Source organism: Austrofundulus limnaeus, unplaced genomic scaffold (genome assembly GCF_001266775.1).
Source record: "Austrofundulus limnaeus strain Quisiro unplaced genomic scaffold, Austrofundulus_limnaeus-1.0 Scaffold76, whole genome shotgun sequence".
Classification (NCBI taxonomy): domain Eukaryota; kingdom Metazoa; phylum Chordata; class Actinopteri; order Cyprinodontiformes; family Rivulidae; genus Austrofundulus; species Austrofundulus limnaeus.
The window spans coordinates 1,859,056-1,876,973 of NW_013952478.1; the positions used below are offsets into that span (position 1 = coordinate 1,859,056).

The 17,918-nt window shown below is 36.7% G+C and overlaps 1 pseudogene; it reads right to left on the minus strand.

Annotated features, from left to right (window-relative positions):
• Positions 1-7,933: 7,933 nt before the first annotated feature.
• LOC106519364 (extracellular calcium-sensing receptor-like) lies at positions 7,934-12,349 on the minus strand (annotated as a pseudogene).
• Positions 12,350-17,918: the final 5,569 nt, after the last annotated feature.

Genomic DNA, 17,918 nt, shown 5'->3' on the forward strand with positions numbered 1-17,918 from the left:
CTAATATTTTTTAATGCAGCATGTGATTGGTTAAGCTCAATCAATTTCAATTATTTCATCTGCCTCATTAAAGAAAACAGTTTGATTTGCAACATGTTTTAAAATTATGTTTGCTTAGTTTTAAGGGATCAATCATTTTACAGAAGCAAAAGGAATTTGTTCATCAATTGTCTCTAATAATCTTTTTATTTTGTTGCTCATGCGTTGGGAGGTTTTTTTTTTTTTTTCCCCTGTGGGAAGCGGAGAGTCTGGAGTCTGAAAACCTTTTAATCTAAATGAAATTCTATAATCTTTGGAGCAGCAGTTGTTATCAGTTTCTAGGGAGGGGGGAAAAAGAAGGTGGCGGCTTCTTTCCGTCTCTCAGAAAGCTTCCTTGAAGTTAACTCTTCATCTATGAGGGAACGAGTGGGCTTTGACTTAAAAGGGGACCATTTGACACTTCACAGGTCACTAAACAATAGAGTTTATCATTGGTGACCATTTTGAGATTTCTAAAGGTCAGAGYTGTCTAGGGAAAAAAACATTAGACTTAAAATGGGTGAATTTGACTTGCTGTTAATTAAATGCAACTTTAATAAAGAAAGTGACTACTTCTTCGATTTATAGTAACAGTTTAAGCTATCACATWCATAATATTATTCAAATAGTGTTTCTGATATGAATGCAGAAAGGGAAGCATGTATGCTGATTTGAGTACTTGTTTTTTGGGCTGTATTTAAAAGATAAATAATTACTTTTCCATTAGATCCAAATAAACACATTAGATTATCTGGTTACTTCCTAAACAATCCTTCTAATCGCCCGATGTTCAGATGAAGATTCAGTTTTGGTTTAAGCTTTTCAAGTTTCAAATGGACTTCTTTACATTATACAAATCTTGTTTGATGGCTTCTTTAGYAGTTTAATCACTGCCTTTGTATTCTAAACATCTTTTTTTCCATTTCCTGGATCAACCGTATTTTCCCAGGTGCTGATTTTTGTGCTGAGACTCGTCCAGGCTTGCGTAAAGCCTGCAGACAGACGGAGAGAGAGATCACAGGCGGCTGGAGATTATTTTGTGCGTTATTGTCTGCCGTGGGATTTTTACAGGTTGTTACTTCTGGCCTTTCTCTGACTCCTCCTGACCATCCAAGCAGGAAAACTCCATGACAGCTTTAAGAAGACAATAATCACWGTTTCAAGGTTGATCATTTTTAATGTTTGAGAGGCTTTTCTGAAACCCCTCAGCTGCTCCCCTGTGATTGTCATGTTTGATGTTTTTTTTAACCTTAAAGCAGTAGTTCAGATAATAGTTCAAAGTTTTAAGAAGGATTCYGCAGCAGTTTATCTTACCTGGTGTGGAKAGCTCTTTTAAACAGACTCRATTTGAAGAAGAAAAATAAATTTAGAYCAGACTGACAAGCTAACAACTCAGACTAGCCCTTAGCKTGTCAGTCYACTGAAAATTAAACTCTATTTCTAAAAATTAAGGTCTTCTCCCTATAACAGACGAGGTATATCCTTTCCGCAAAATTAATAATTTCTGTAATTAGGTTTTAAATGATCTGAGCCTCAAGAAAAACATCTAACACACATGCTAGCTGCACACAAGAGTAAGAGAAAACCAAAATAGTAGTAGTCGTAGTAATAGTAGTAGAAGTAGTAGTAGTAGTAGCAGCAGTAGTAGTAGTAGTAGCAGTAGTAGTAGTAGTAGTAGTAGTAGTAGCAGTAGTAGTAGTAGCAGCAGTAGTAGTAGTAGTAGTAGTAGTAATAATAGCAATTTTAAGGTTGGCAAATAAAAAAGCATGAATAAATTTGGCACTGTTCATGTTTAAACGATCACACGTGAATTTTGATTAGCTAAGCACAAATGATTTGTTCTGTTAKACAATAAACTCTGATTGTATTAAAAGCAAACATGTCAAAAAAAAAATCCTCAGCAACTATCCATCTCCATAAATGGAATGAACACTTCATCATGCTATCAGCGCATGAGTTTGTGTTGTGTGACACTAATTACAGCCCAAGACAAACATTCCCTTATCAGACAGCAGATGTGTGAGCCTGTTATACACAGTGAGAATTGTTTGCTTTCACATGTATTATTCAGTGTGAGAAACTCTGCATCACCGTCTTTCARATGCATGCTGTCAAGACATTCATCTTTATAACCATTCCGGACCCCCCACCCCCTCTGTCTGGCAGAAAAAGCAATACAAATTTAGAAAAAAGAAAAAAAAATCATCATCACTCTTCTCAGCTCGGTTTCAACAGAATTTTGAAAGCTTCTAATTATTTGGATTCCTTTTTAATAGAGGCAAGCACGTGGTCTCCAGTGAATGGTGTTATAGTAGGGATCATTCGTTTCTGCTGCAGTTTCTATGGTGCCCACCTCCTCTGTGAGTCCAATTCTTCTTACATAATAGATGATGCAAAGTAAAAGCTACCTGTACCAACTGATATCTACAGTGACAGATACTGTATGACAGTAAATGAAAAGTGGAATAAAACCAAATTTTCTCAGAACAGAATGTAAAGAATGAATTTCTGTATTTAGTTTTAGTTCAAAGCACCTGCTTTCATTTCCTTTTCCATTCTATATTTTTGCATCTTGGAAATTGCACTTAAGCCATGTGTGTCAAATAAATAAATAAATAAATAAATAAATAAACCATTTATTTGCACAATTAATTTACTTAATTTAATGTTAAAAATAGTTTTTGTTTTAATTATAAAATAAAACTAATTTAAAAGGTGAAAGATAATATTTTTTGGCCCCTGAGATGTTAGTATTGAGTAACTGTGGGCCCCTGAGCCATTTAGTTGAATGGCCCTGTGTTAAAATCTCAAAATAAGCCTCTTTAAAGGCAGCCTTGATCATAAACTACACCTCCCATGATGCATGTCGACAATGCATGAGAATTCCCTGTCAGAAAGTGGGACATTTCAGAATTACCACAACTCAACACTGAGAAAAACACTCTTATTTTTATTTTTAATAGCATTTCTGTTTTATTAATTTAACATTTAGTCCATTGAACACATAATATTTTTCAGTGTTTATAAGACAACATGTTAAAACACTGTTTCGTTGCATGAAATACCACATAGAGCTCTGTTAATGTTTGTTAGCAGTGCTCCGACACAGCAATGAGATAAGGAGTGTGATGTTTCATGTTTAGTCAACGTTAACATTGAATTTAATTACAGCTGAACCTCGAAGGGCCACCATAACACCTTGGTGAAAGTGAGTTTGACACTCCTGCTATAAGCAAWATCAGCCACCAGCACTATGGCAGTGGTCTGAGCAGAAGGGACATACAGTACAATGTTTTTTCCAGTTGGTCTGGAAAACCTCTACTAACCATCAAGGTGTCCAAACAAGCATCAGATGTCTGAACCCTCGCACTGAACTCATTTTGATGTGCAGGAGCAGCGGCTCTACTCTGAGTTCCACCTRGATGTCAAACCCTCTCACTGTTTCTCTAAGGATAAGTCTGGGCACCTTACGCAGGAAACTCACTGCAGCTGCTTATTTCCRAGATTTCTGTCTTTTGATCATGATCCACACCTCATGACCATAGGCGAGGATTGGGAGGTAAACAGACTCATCAATTGAGAGCTTCACCTTTTGGCTCAGCTTATTCTTTACCCCCACAGACCACAGCAACATCCTCATTACAGCTGACAAGGTCCCGATCTGTCATCCCATCCTTCGCTCCATTCTGCCAACACTCATGAACAAGAGACCTCTGCTTGAGGCAGAACCTCTTCCACAACCTGGACGGAGCATTCCACTTTTACAGGCATTTGGAGATTTAAAATTTAAAACTTTCTCTCTGGTTCATTAGTATACAGTTGAATTAATCAATCCTAGTGCGTATTATTGCAAAGTGGAAACATACTGTTTAGGGAAAGGCAAGTGTGAGTTGTTGGCAAATGAAGACTGTGGTTGACAGATTAGCATGCCTCATACATTTGATTAAAAAACAAAGTCAATTTTTAAAGGCAYACAAGTTTTATTTTTTGTTCTGATTAAAGGGAATATTTGTAGGATTTAAACTTATCACTAACTCCATAACCCTCATTTGTATAAAGTATCTGACTGGCCTCATTGTTTTATAGTCTTTCTTCATCTCTATAATAATACAGTCCTTCAAGACAATGAACTATTCAATTAATTTTATCGACTGAGGTTATTACCAAAATTATTTACTGATGAACACTGGAAAAARGCAAAAAATACAGTATATAATATTTTCCATCTGGAAACATATTCACTGTTCTCTGCTTCTTTTTGCAGACTGAGTGGGTGATAACTTGTCAAAGTAACATCCATGTGAATGTCAAGAGCCAAGATTTTCCAGGATAATATTACAATWTAACAGGATGAGCACAGGCACTTCTGTCAGGGGTTTTAGTCTAAAGGGGTTCAGTCTCCCTGCTGTCTGAGTGTTTTTAGAAAGATATGACAAGCGTTGTTTGATCTCCTGACATCTGAAAAAAGATTTTACTTTTTGTCAAATCATCTGGACAGAAAAAAATGCTGTTTTGTATCGTTTTATATTTTATTGTACTTGGTGTAACAATTTAAACATCTTGTTTTTTAAATCATTGTTTTGTTACGTGTTCAGTGTTATGGCTGATCATTATTTTGGGTTATTTTGTTAATATTAACAGTTTGTTAGGATTTGCTCAGATATTTGATTGTTTTTTTTTTTATTTCCAGTGTGGATAAGAGCCTTGCTTTAATCTTTCCTTATCAGATATCTGACATCTGCAAATATGAAACTTGAAGCAAAGGTGAGCCATTTACCAGTAGTTATCACTGTTGTTATTCRAAATCCCATGTTAGCGCCTTACATTTTGCAGACAATCTTATTCTTTTAGAATATTAAACATATTTTCCTATTTCATTTAGACCAATTTTAGCTTTGTTTGTATTCAGCATTATTTAACATTTCTATACATTTCTGAACAAGATGAAAGTGTTCATGACTAATGTGTCAAATCAGAGATCTGGCTGCCCTTATTTTGTTTTAGTGAGTTGCATATTTTATGTTCCCTTAATGCCTCTAGAATGACTGCGATAAAACAAAAACATTATGCTAATTTCTGCTTTTGTGTGACTAGCTTTCCGAATCGCTGGTGTTATTTGCAAACACTTGAAAATTAGGTGGGTGGAAAACTCACAGGCAGTATAATTGTGAAGTAAATGTCACAAGCAGATTGTAAACACTGAGAAGTGAAAAACAATTAACAAGTGAATAAACAATTTCCTCCTTACAGTTTATTAGGCTGAAGGAACTCTTGATCTTGTCAGAACAAAACGATAAAAGACACAAAACACTGGTATTTGTTCCAGGCCTCCTGGAACACATTGCTTGATGTATTGTGGGATGTTTGTGGGATTTGTTTTTCCCATTCTCTCTATACAACATATCAACTTTTCACTGTGCATCACTCCATCTTCTGGTATTCAACAAGCAAAGAGTCTGGTCATTTAGTTAGTATCTAGTTTTCCTCCAAAAAACAACACAAGACTGAGTACACAGGTGCAACTCTTGCATTTATTGCAACCCCTCATCTATCATTTTCTTCACACTTACTCATCCTCACTCAGTCATTTTCAGTACCTGTTTCTGTCCACGGTTGTGTGGAACTGGTGTTTTTCCCCGCAGGTAATGACTAAGAGACGATGTACACCCTGGGTACGTTACTAGTTTGTCACAGAGCCTTACTCCCTTTTGGAAAAGCTGTTTTCAAACACATGGCWCACTTCTTTTAAGTTTGTCCACCTGTAATCTTATTCTTTGTTCACGGCGCTAAAAAAATTACCATGCAGCGTGTTCTCGTTCAAATCAAATTAATTATTTAAACTTTAAATGGAAATGATCTATTCTAGTTTCCTTGATTAAAACAAGCAATTGCTGCTTTATTATTAAAGGTTACTAATCAGACAGGCAGTGCACTGTAAACAGAAATCCACCCACTCCTTTTTAATTATTCTAAATTTGATTACAAATAAAAAGGGAACATTGAATTGAGTTCAGAAATGACTGTGAATCATTATCAGTCAACTAATTTGAAGTGATAGTTCAGCTCTTTTTTAATTGGGTTCTGTGTAAATGTTCTGAACAAATAATGRTAACACTTTCTTTTACGGTACCCTGATTACCATGTAATTACAAGGTAATTAGGGTACARTTTTACTATGTAATTGTCTGCAGTAATGTAGCACTTGCCTGGTAATGTATTACAATTCACTATGTAACACATAAATAAGTAGTAGGTAATTTGGACAGTTTAAAAGTTACAATTTATTGCAATTAACAACTAACCCAAAATTTAGTTGCATTCTTTTGGTTATAAATATAGTGTTGAGTAACTATTGAATAGTAATTTGATTGTAGTTACCCAATAAAGGTAGTTTTACTAACAGTAATTTTTTTCTTTTGTACCCAAATTACCACGTAATTACATGGTAATAAGGTAGTAATTACATTTTAATTATTTTTATTACCATGTAATTACATGGTAATAATGGTACCATAAAAGAAAGTGTTACCCAAATAMTATCTTATCTGTTGTAGATCTTACAAGATCGTGTTCAGATCTTACTGAAGTGATGAGCTAAAGTGGATAGCAGCCAGTCTTAAGATTTTCAGAGCAATTCTTACAAACACTTTTAAAAGCTTTCATGCCACTGCCAGTAATGTTTATGTATAATTGCAAGCCTAAACAGTCAAGACTGGCAAGCTGTAGTACTTCTGATGCAGCCTTATTTTCTCAACATAATTAGTAAGAAATCCAAAATTAATGGCAGCGTAAATGTTTTAAATCATCAATTTACATTAATCACTATGCAATTTTTCAGACCAGAGTTCTTTTAAAGAAACAACAATCCAAGTTGATCTTGGCTCCACCAGTCATTGACTTATCGATCTGGTCTTTTTATTCAAACAAAGATCGTTCGAAGAGCTGGCTTCAACATGTAAGWCTGAATGTTTTCTTTCCACAAAAACAAGATCAAAATTTTAATTATTGCTTTGAATCATAACTCCCCCTCCTTTCCCTTTTGTCTTTTCTTGATCGACATGAGTGATGCACAATCTTTCTTTCTTCTGCTGTATTCCTTTTACATGGAAGGAGCAACAGATTAGTCAGTGTTGAATAATCAGTATTGCACTAAATACAGCCGGGCTGGGGCATCTTGGTGGTCTTCTAATCCTGAGGCTGCATGCTTGTGCCCAGGTTTCACCAGGATGGGCATCTAGCATATAATAATTGCTCAATCTTATGTGTAGTTTTGCTCACTGAGGCAAACCTCACAGAGAGGAGTAGCCAAAAGAAAARCAATGTTTAATACAGCTGTTAAAGGCAAAAAAATGTCTCTCAGTTTATTTTCTTATTTATTTATTTATTTTCTGTAGGGAACAACCAGAAGTGATAATTTATGTGAAGGGCTCTGGAGAAAGAAGTTTCAATTAAATACTGTCAGATGGAATTTTGACAGAACAGACCTCCAAAATCCCAGCCCTCATCTTTTTCTCTGATTCAAACAAGCATGCACATGGCTGCCAAATCCTAGTCAGATCTAGCTCTGAGATTTCCTTCACATTTGCACTAAAGCTGTCAAAGGAGTGTCACTGATATCACTCTGGGGAGGTGAGGGTTTGTCTTTTCTCTGAACTCTACGTTGTATGAGCCTCATTTCTTTTTGAAGTATTGACATACTCAGTTTGGTGTATTARTGTATAGTTACAAAGACATTAGAAGGCTATTTGTAAAAATACAGATGAAAACATCTGTGTGTTTCCAGCTGGAATTGGCTAAAACAGTATTCTTAGTCCACTACTACCATCTGGTGGTAAACTCACTACACAACCACTTTTTTTTAAAATTCACATTAAGATCCACTTTTGCAAATAAAATGAGTTCATTTTTATTTTGTTTAAAATTTGCCAGAGGGAGCTTTAGACATTAAATTAGTGTTTTTTTTTTCTGGTTTGAGTAGGATCATGTGGCACTTTGGGGCAAAAATGCAACCCAAGAGTCCAKAACTGGAGGCCAAGATTGCAACACCTGTGTTACAGTAGCATACTTTCCTGGAGAGCTGATGTAGGCAGGGATAAATGCCACCCACACAGCACAAAATATTATCATACTGAAAGTGATAAGTCTGGCCTCATTGAAGCTGTCTGGAAGCTTCCTTGCCAGGAAGGCCAACAGAAGGCAGAGGGAGGCCAGAAGGCCAATGTAGCCCAGAACCAAAGCAAATGCAATTCGATGAACCTTCGTCACAGAAGAGAATTACAAAAGATTTCCCATGTGGCATCATTTGGTGGGGGGGGGACACTCTCAGCCACACAGTACATATGAAAACCTGAATAAGAAGAAATTTGTTATACATTTACATTAAAAACATCCAAATGAATAATGCTGCATCCCACACTCTAAAAATGAAATGTTGGATTTACTTAACCATGTTATGTTACCTGGTTCCACTTAACTGAGTTGAGTAAACTCAAAGCAACATACTCATGTTCTTTGGCTAAAAAACTGGTATATTGCTTTGAATTTACTCAACTCAGTTAAGTGGAACCAGGTCACATAACATGGCTAAGTAAATCCAACATTTAATTTTTTACAGTGCATTTGTTTTTGAAAATGGAACTCATCTGGATATCAGGCCACACTCAGTCTAGGTKCTTTTTCTCTTGAAATTCTAAAATAACATGATGATTTGCTGTATCAACATGCTTCCAAATAAAGGAAGCACACTACTGTTGGATATTTTGTGGTTGATTAACTGAATTCTAGATACAGTCTTAAATCGTATGCTTTGTGATCTGTTGTAACCATTTACCTTAAACAATTAGAGAATCAACAAGTCTCTACTTAATATGTGCCTCACTCCTGCAGTGCAGGAATAATATTAACATTTCCAGCATACCAATGCTGATGTAAAAGGGATGACCTCTAAGGATATGACCARGATATATATGAATAGTGTATTGGCACATAAGCTCAGGGCTGTTTTGATTAGACTTCCAGGGCCACACAAAGGCTCTGTGTTGAGCCTTTAGATCTGAAAATAATTATTTAATTGAGAACGTATTTGGTTTGATAAAATAAGTATTACAATAGCTGCCACCATTTTCATGGATTAGGTAGCCACATAGAATTTTGAGATTGGAGTTTGGGATTGAGTGTGGGATCAACAAGTCTGAGTTATAATTTGAACCTCAGGAGGTGTTTTAAAGTTTTTATTTTCTGGCTTGGAACTCAGTTATTCCAACTTTTGGGTACAAATGCAATGCATCATTACATCTTAATAGAATCAAAAAGTCTTTACCTGGGCTAGCGTGCAAATGGTAATAATTGACTTTTGCTGTGCAGGCCCAAATCGTTTTATAATATCACTGCCTGGAAGTACTGTCTTGAATGCTATTAGCACCACTATTGTTTTCCCAAGAATGCAAGAGAGACAGAGAACAAAGCTGATCCCAAACGCTGTTAAGGACCACTTAGACGGCTGGCCAATGAAGGTCAGTGAACACAAGAAGCAGAGAGTCAAGGATAAGAGCAGCAAGAAGCTTAGGTCAGAATTGTTAGCTCTGACAATGGGTGTAGTTCTGTGGTAGAAAAATATCAAAACCACAGCACAGGTGCTCAGGGAGCCAAACAGCAAAATAACCGCCAAAGTGAAGCCCATTGTGTCATCATAAGAGAGAAATTACACTTGTTTGGGGACACAGGTGGTCCTTTCAGCATTGGACCAGAACTCTGGTGGACATTGCACAAAATCTATGGCATCTAAAAAGAATTCAAAAGTGTCATATTTACTTTTTTTCCATTCCTCCGTTGTGCAATAAGTCAGAGTTTTGTACATAATGTGCCTAAATGCCCCTCTCTCACCAGTCTGATTGCTAATCTCTCCAGCTGTACAAGTCACACAATCATAGCAGCTGACAGAAAAGCTGGGTCTCATTGCTTTCCGGGTGCCTGGGTGACAAATGGAGCTGCATACTGATAAGGGGACCTAGGCAAAAAGTAAACAAAATTTAAAATCAACCACAATGATCAGCAAATACTGCGTATTAATGAAGAATTAGCAAATCTCAAATATTGTTTTTAATTTAATGAGACTTCTACTTAGGTTTGGTTGCCCATCCACAGAATACTCTCCTCTTGGAGCTCAAGTTACTGTTTTGTAGTCGAGGTCATTCCTTCAAATTTGCCTACATTGACAAACTTCACCTCCCCATTTGGACTCAGCTGCCAGTTCACCAGTTCATACGTGGCTGCAGGGTCACCATTCTCATCAAGCTGTATTTCATCGGCAAACAAGTTCACAAATTGGACTTGTTTTAAATAATGAAGAAGCTAAGGAAAGAGAAAATATAATGCACAAAAGGCAGGAGCTAAGTCCTATTAATCTAAACTTGGTTAACATACGATATGCAAAAGTACCCATCATGGCTGAATGTTACCTGCATCTGGACAGGTCTGCAGAGGAAATGGACCTTTTCCTTTCTCACAGCTTTTCATATTCTTTAATGCATGAACAACAGCATAAACAGCTTTATAGACATTGTAGGAAATTCTCAACTGTGACACATCTGAATAGATATTTGTTACACGCCTGAGGTCTTCTGTTCCATTGCATGGTGGTTTACCCTCAGCGTTTTGTTCCTGATCTTCAACTTGCCCACTTAGACTGCACTGAAACACCTCCTTCCAGAAGGGTAAAAGGAAAGGATCTTCCTGGGGGTCTGGTCTTGAGGGATTTAAGCGAACCAAAAAGTCTCGCAGTCCAGGAATGTGCGCTTGCCGAATTGCAAACTCAACGGTACCCAGCAGGATGTGGTGGAACTTTCTGGGGGTGGAAAGTACAGCAGCTGTACTCCAAGCTTCACTGGCCAGCCACTGAATTCCAGTCAGCCCAGATCTAAATTTAGCAGAGATGGAGACGACAGTTGTGCAGACACGCACATCACAGAGTCAAACTCAAACAAACAAACAAGAAAGAAATTACATTGCCGAAAACTGTCACTGGCTTTGTGTCATACCTGAGTGCTTCATCAAACAATGCCACTGCATCTTGCTCCACAGCAARCACTAAAATGACCTGAGCCCCAGACAAGCGGATAATAGAAACGATGGATAAAATATCTGTCTGCTTTCGGTTCTTTGGAATGATTTTATGTAAGGCAACACAAACACCAAACTTTTTGACCTGAGGAAGCAAAAACAAAGATCTGTGATGATGTGTTGTTAAAAGTAGAGTTACATGAGTTATGTATGTAAAACAAACCTTGCAAAAATCAATAGTTTAAGTTATTTTTTCTTTACTGAGTGTGTGACAAACCTCATCTGCAAAGATCTTTGCACCATTGTGACCATATGCATCATCCCCTGCAATCACTCCCACCCAAGTCCAATTAAAATGTTTTACCAGTTGTACCAGGGCATCTACCTGACAAAGAATAATGAAAAAAGGGAGAGAAGCAAATTGATTATWAGAAATGTTGATATATTGGGAATCTCAATCATGAGTTGATTTTAACCTGGTAGAAGTCACTAGGCATGGTCCTTCCAAAGGCAGGAAACTCCTTCTTGCCACTTAGACAGGCACAGCTGGGGAAATAACTGASCTGTGAAATAATTTCATTGGTTTTGTAGTGAGTAGCCAGTGTCTGATATTGCAATATAGCACAAAGGAAGGAATCAGTGACAAGACAAACTGATAAAAATTGGTTGCGGAAAAACAGAAAAAAAATACTACATGCTGCCTTTATTCTAGTGTCAGACACAACTCTGATAGATTTACCTGTGGAACATGGAAGACTCCAAGGAAATGAGCCACAACAAGAGACTGAGTGGATCCTCCATCTCCTATCACCACTGGCATGCTCCCATGACAAGTGTCATTAGTCTGTCTTTTTTCAATACGTGAATCATTCTTCTCTCCCATTAACTCCACTGCAGCCTTCAAAGCTTGATGTGGCAAACTGCATGAATCGTAGATCTTGTATCCGACTGTGATGTTTGGAAAGAGTTTGCCTTCTYTGTTGATCTCCTCAACGGCAAAGATCATAGTTTGCATCYATCGGAAAGTTCGAAAATTAAATCTGGTGAAGATGAAATAATCAATAGAGCACAATTTAAGCAATTTGGATTTTAGATACAGTAAAATGGCTAMACACGATCACAATTGTTTTACAGCTTCTAGTTAAAGCAGCATTCCTGGTGCACTTTGTAGGAGGAGGCTGAGAGGTGAAAGACTGTGCTCCACCACCATGTCATGAAGGGAGAAGAGTCCCCCCAGAACGATGTCCCCTTGTTTCTCCAGCACAGGCAGAGAGCACCGGAAATCAGTTCACATTGTGGACTCTGGTTCTGGTTAGAGTCATAGGAATAAAACCCATTCCACAGAAAACTCAAAAGCACAAGCTTGGCTCCTCTCCATGTGAGGACAGGCTCAACCAATGTCATCCAAAAATAATTCATCGTAAAATTATGCATCATAATTGCGTAGATGTTCAAGTTTTGGAAAAAAAATGTTTTTGAATAGTATAAATGATAAGCAAAAAGTAGTTTAAACAACTTAATATTTCATTAAATTGAAAGCTTTTCAAGGACTGCACACATCTGTTTGCAGGAGTCATGTAGATAATGCACCTCAACTTATTTACACAAAACAACCTGCCCCTTAGTACAGCTGACAGAGTGACATATTTTTCCCTATGCTTTAGATCAGTAGAAAATAATCTCATTTCACAGCTGGTAATTACAATAACAAGAATGAAATGGGCACTTGACTTTAATGAAGAAAGACATGAGCTCTGTCATGTATTGTTGCGCTTGAGTAGGATGTGTTCAACCTGCGTTGATATAATGAGGCACACAGAAGACAAGTGTCACCTGGGGCTGCTAAACAATATTGTACACAGTTCATGCCTTCAGACACAACAGTTCCATCTTTTCAGAGTGCATTATAGTGACTTTTTTCCTCATGAACTAATTAAACCCAATAAACCTGATGTTGATATGGTGCAATTGGCTTAAAGTAAGGTTTTATGATTTTAAGTGTACGTGTGTACATTGTGTAATAACTGTGAACAAATTACATGACTTTATCATGTGTGATATTGTGAAAATGTATGCTAGTTTTGCTAAATCCAAATTTGTTTATGTTTTTCTTCTTTTGTTTGTTTGTTTTTTCCTTTTTAGTTCATCCATTCAGTGAAAAAGAAGTCTGTGCAGTAATGTACAAGTCATCAGGTTTTTTTTTTTTCCCAGATCATTATCAAGACAAGCCCTGCAGGCTGCAAAACAGAGCACCCCAGAATATGAAGCAAAGAGAATATTACACACAGCATATTGTGCTGCCTCTGGCCATGTAGGTGTTCTTATGCTCCTAATATGTCCCCATGTGACATGAGTGCCTAAGTTATGATGCTCAGCTCTAACCTTTTTTTTTATCTTTTTGTAAGCTTTTAATAAGATTCTTTTGTCAAAAAAAAAACATTCACTCTCAGGAGACAGATTTAAAACTAAAAGTAAACTAAAAACAAAGTTGATTAAAAGTACGACCATTATCTTTAAACAGATCAGGATAGTTGAAGCCTGTGAGTGCTGAATCCTCCTCCCTGTTGTTTAAATTTTAAGGGCGGATAGATATACAGGAACACAATGAAAACTAGACATGGATTTTTACGACGTAAAAACAAGTGTGCATTGCCATGTAGCATGGCTTTACCTTCAGCAGTGAACGGTGACCAAGTTCAAATGTGTTTTCTATACCAGCTTGTCCTTGTCAAGTCAGCAGGTGTTTGTAATGAGGGTAATTGTGTGACAATATGAAGTTTGAAGATGTTTTTTGTTATAGTTGCTGTAGCTGGGTTTTGAACCCTGATCTCCCACATGAAAGCCCATGGCATTAACCATGAGACCAGTGGAGCTGCGGCAGAGTGGATTGCCAGGAGTTGGTTTGTATGTGTGCTGAAAGAGGCCACATCGCCAATGCAATTGTTTACACTAAACTGCAATTATAACAATAAAGCAACATTAGGACAATGTTATAGTAAAACATAAAAATACTAACAGATTAGTATTGTAAACACTGAACTACTGAGTTTAAATATTATGAAACTATGGTGCAGTACTGAGTAGGTACAGCAGGGGGCAGTACTGGACCAATACAAGGCTCCATTGACTRCCATTATAAWTTATTAAACATTAATATTTCAAAAACTATAAGTTTTACAGGCACCAAAAGGCATAGCCGTCATTTGGCACAAGAGCTTTACAGATATAAATTACAATGGTAGTTCTAGGACAAAGTATGCAGGAGGAGAAGCGTGCCAAAGTGAAGATGATTTGGATGGGAAACGAATCACAATAGTGTGCATTGCATTGGCAATGCACACTGATAAAACACAGTGCCACTGAAGGGTGACAAAAAGTCAATAATGTAACATAAAACATATGTACTAGTAAGATGCACATTTACACTAAAAGACAAATAATGAGTGTATTGGAGAAAACACATGAGACAGTTTTTAGTAAACTATAAAATAAAAGGGACACGGGGCATGTTAGGACAAACAAAATGTGCAGGAACACAAATAATTCTGTTACAGTCTGTGTGTTTAGAACAATCTATTTTTCTGATAACGATTCTGTGCTTTGATCAATCTGCTAGATTTTTCCCCTCTTTGATTTTATCAAAGTCTTTCTTTAATGGTCCAACTTCTGCTTTGATGAAACTAAATAGTCAGAAGAGACATAACAAAGACTCACTCATGAATGATGAACGTGATCTGAGAAAAATCAGTTTGAAAAGTAACATAAGACCAAAAATGACATTTGCAAAATAAAATGACTATTATGCTGTTCTGCTATTTTTCCCCACTTAGATTTGCATATTTTAAAGAAGCATGATTCCTCCTTATATCCTGTTTGTGCAAAAGAATAGGTCTATATACTGTACATAAGTATATATTGTATTTTTGGTAACACTTTATTTGAAGGGGTGTGTGCATAAGACTGTCATAAATATGACATAACACCTGTCATGAACTTAAATGAGTCCTTGAATTTTTATGACTGTTGTCATTATGTGTCATTGGGTAAAGTATGTCACTTTTAATGCAAAGTTGACATTGTTTAAAATGTATTTGTTATGACAACTTGACATTAACCAAGACAAAACATGTCTTGACACGTTAGTGTACTTATAAGCATTTGTCAGTGTAACGACACCTAATGACATCTTTATAACTAGTCTAACATGTTCCACTTTAATTGAGGTAAGGGAAAATATTAATGACATTTATTGGTCTCAATAAAGTCAAAGTTAAGACTAACAACAAATGACAGTGTAATAAAATGTTAAAGTTGATAATAACTTTTATAGCAGGTTATGATTTCTTGGTTAATGTCAAGTTGTCATAACAAAGACATTTTAAACAATGTCAACTTTGCACTAAAAGTGACATAATTTACCAAATGGCACTCAATGACAACAGTCATAAACATTCATGAGGACTCATTTAAGTTCATGACAGGTACGTCATATTTATGACAGTCTTATGCACACCCCTTCAAATAAAGTGTTACCATTTTTTTACAGTGGTCCTAGTCTAGCCAGCCCTGTAAAAATCACTTGGCTCCACCACTGATGTGCATGTTTATGAAAATTAAACTGTTTTTTTAAGTAAGGATGAAAATATTCTTAATTTAAAACATGAATTCTTCAGAAGAAATGTGTTGTCAAGATGCAACTTGATTACTTTGATAAACAGGAAAAAAATGACAAAACAAACMAAATAAATTAGTTTCCAGTTAGCCTTAGGCCTGTTTAAGTAAACTGAAAACTCAAGTTTCTTGGTTAATCTTGGTTTAAAACAGACACTTGCAGTAGAAGAGTAAAACAACTGTCTACATAAAAATTTTAAATTAATTGTATTACATTACATATACACATTTGGATAAACTTTTTTATCAACATTGTTTATTTTAAAATATACTAAAGAAATGTCTATCCCACAAGCTAAACAGGCATGTTTGTGTGCAACATATTTGTGAACGTGCACACAGGGAGAATAACCATTGAACTGTTGTTTTAATCTGATGAACACTTCAACAACATGACCAGAAGCACAACACACACCTGGGATGCACTTAAACCTGTTTTTGTCAGTATCATGAAAGAGAGCGGACATCCTTACATCATCCCAAACCTGCCAATTTACTTTGTACCCCATGGTCCTGGGAGGCAGGTGGGGTGGGGCGGCGAGGGGGCAGGCGGGCATGCAAAGACAAGTAAGTGTTTCCAACAGGAGTGATTACATCTTGGCCCCGAGGCAAGATGAGACCAGGTGTTGTGTCGAAAATTAATTAATTGAGACTTTGAAGGTGAACTTGTCTGTTTTAAAACAGAAAGTGAACTTTCATTAGTGAGACTAATTCAGAGTCTATTAATGTTTCCCTTTCAACTGTTTTSATACTAGAAGAAGTGAACTTTCTTTGAATTATAAAAAAAGTTTTCTTTTAACACTGAGTGATATTAAAAGCAAAATAATGTTTCTCATTTGTATGTGTTTGTTTTGTCAATGTGTTAAACGTAACTAATAAAAAATGCCTCATTGGTCTTGTGTGAAAGTTATTTGACTGACAAGAAAAAAAGATCAAATCTATTTATCTACAGATAAATGTTTAAAATCACCTGAATGGTGTTGGATTACATCACTATTTCCAAACAAATACCAAATTATAATTACAAATATGAGTTTGTTTTTGCTAGCAGAATCGCTAAATGTTGCTCTACAGTATTTGCTTGCATTTCCAGGTGTGACCCTAAACTACCTGACATTTTTAGTAAATGTCATGTTTGGTTGGGAACAAAAAAGCTTACAGGCTCATGTGAGAGCAAATAAGACAAGTAGCGAAAACAGGTTCAACACAACATTTAACCTTAGCCATGACCACAGTAGTTTTTATTACTGAGTTTTAGTATTAACAAATTATTGTGTTTTACTTGAGGCCCTGTGATGGCTTGCGACATGTCTAGGTTGTACCCCACCCCTCACACTGTGACTGCTGGATATGACACCGGTGACCCCCGTGATCCTGAAAGGAAGAAACGGGTATAGATAATGGATGGATGGATGGATGGATGGAAGGATGGATGGATGGATGGATGGATGGATGGATGGATGGATGGATGGAGGTATGAGTTTTACTATAACAAGGGCACTTGTGAACTCATAATGGTTTAAATTGTCAGATTAAGGTTAACCAGAAACTGCACTATAAAAGTAAAATCTGGATCTAAAACTAGACTTAGAAAAAACAAAACAAAACAAAAAAGGTTGTGTTGTTTGTAAGTGGCCTTTTGGCAACTGGATAGAGTTTACAGTAGAGGAAATCAGGAAGTCCACCAACTTCAAATCATACAATCTGTTTTATTAAACTAAACCAGTTCATACTGACATAATGTACTGAGGTGGCACGGTGGATCAGCTGACAGAACTGATGCCTCTCAGCAAGAAGGTCACGGGATCAAATCCTGGCCTGGGGAACTTTCTRGGTAGAGTTTGGATGTTCTCTCCATGCATGTGTGTGTTCTCTCTGGGCACTCTGGCTTCCTCCCACAAACCAAAAACATGACTGTTTGGTTAATTGATAACTCTAAATTGTCTCTAGGTGTGAGCGAGAGAGTGAAAGGCTGTTTGTCTCATTTGTCTCCGTGTTAGACCCTGTGATGCGACCTGTCCAGGGTGTAACCCGCCCCTCGTACTGTGGCTGCTGGATATGGGCACCAGTGGCCCTTAAAGGAAGAAGTGGGAATAGATAATAGATGGACAGATTTTATACTGAAGTTTATAAACCAAAGGAGTACTTTGAACAAAAAAAAAACCCACAGA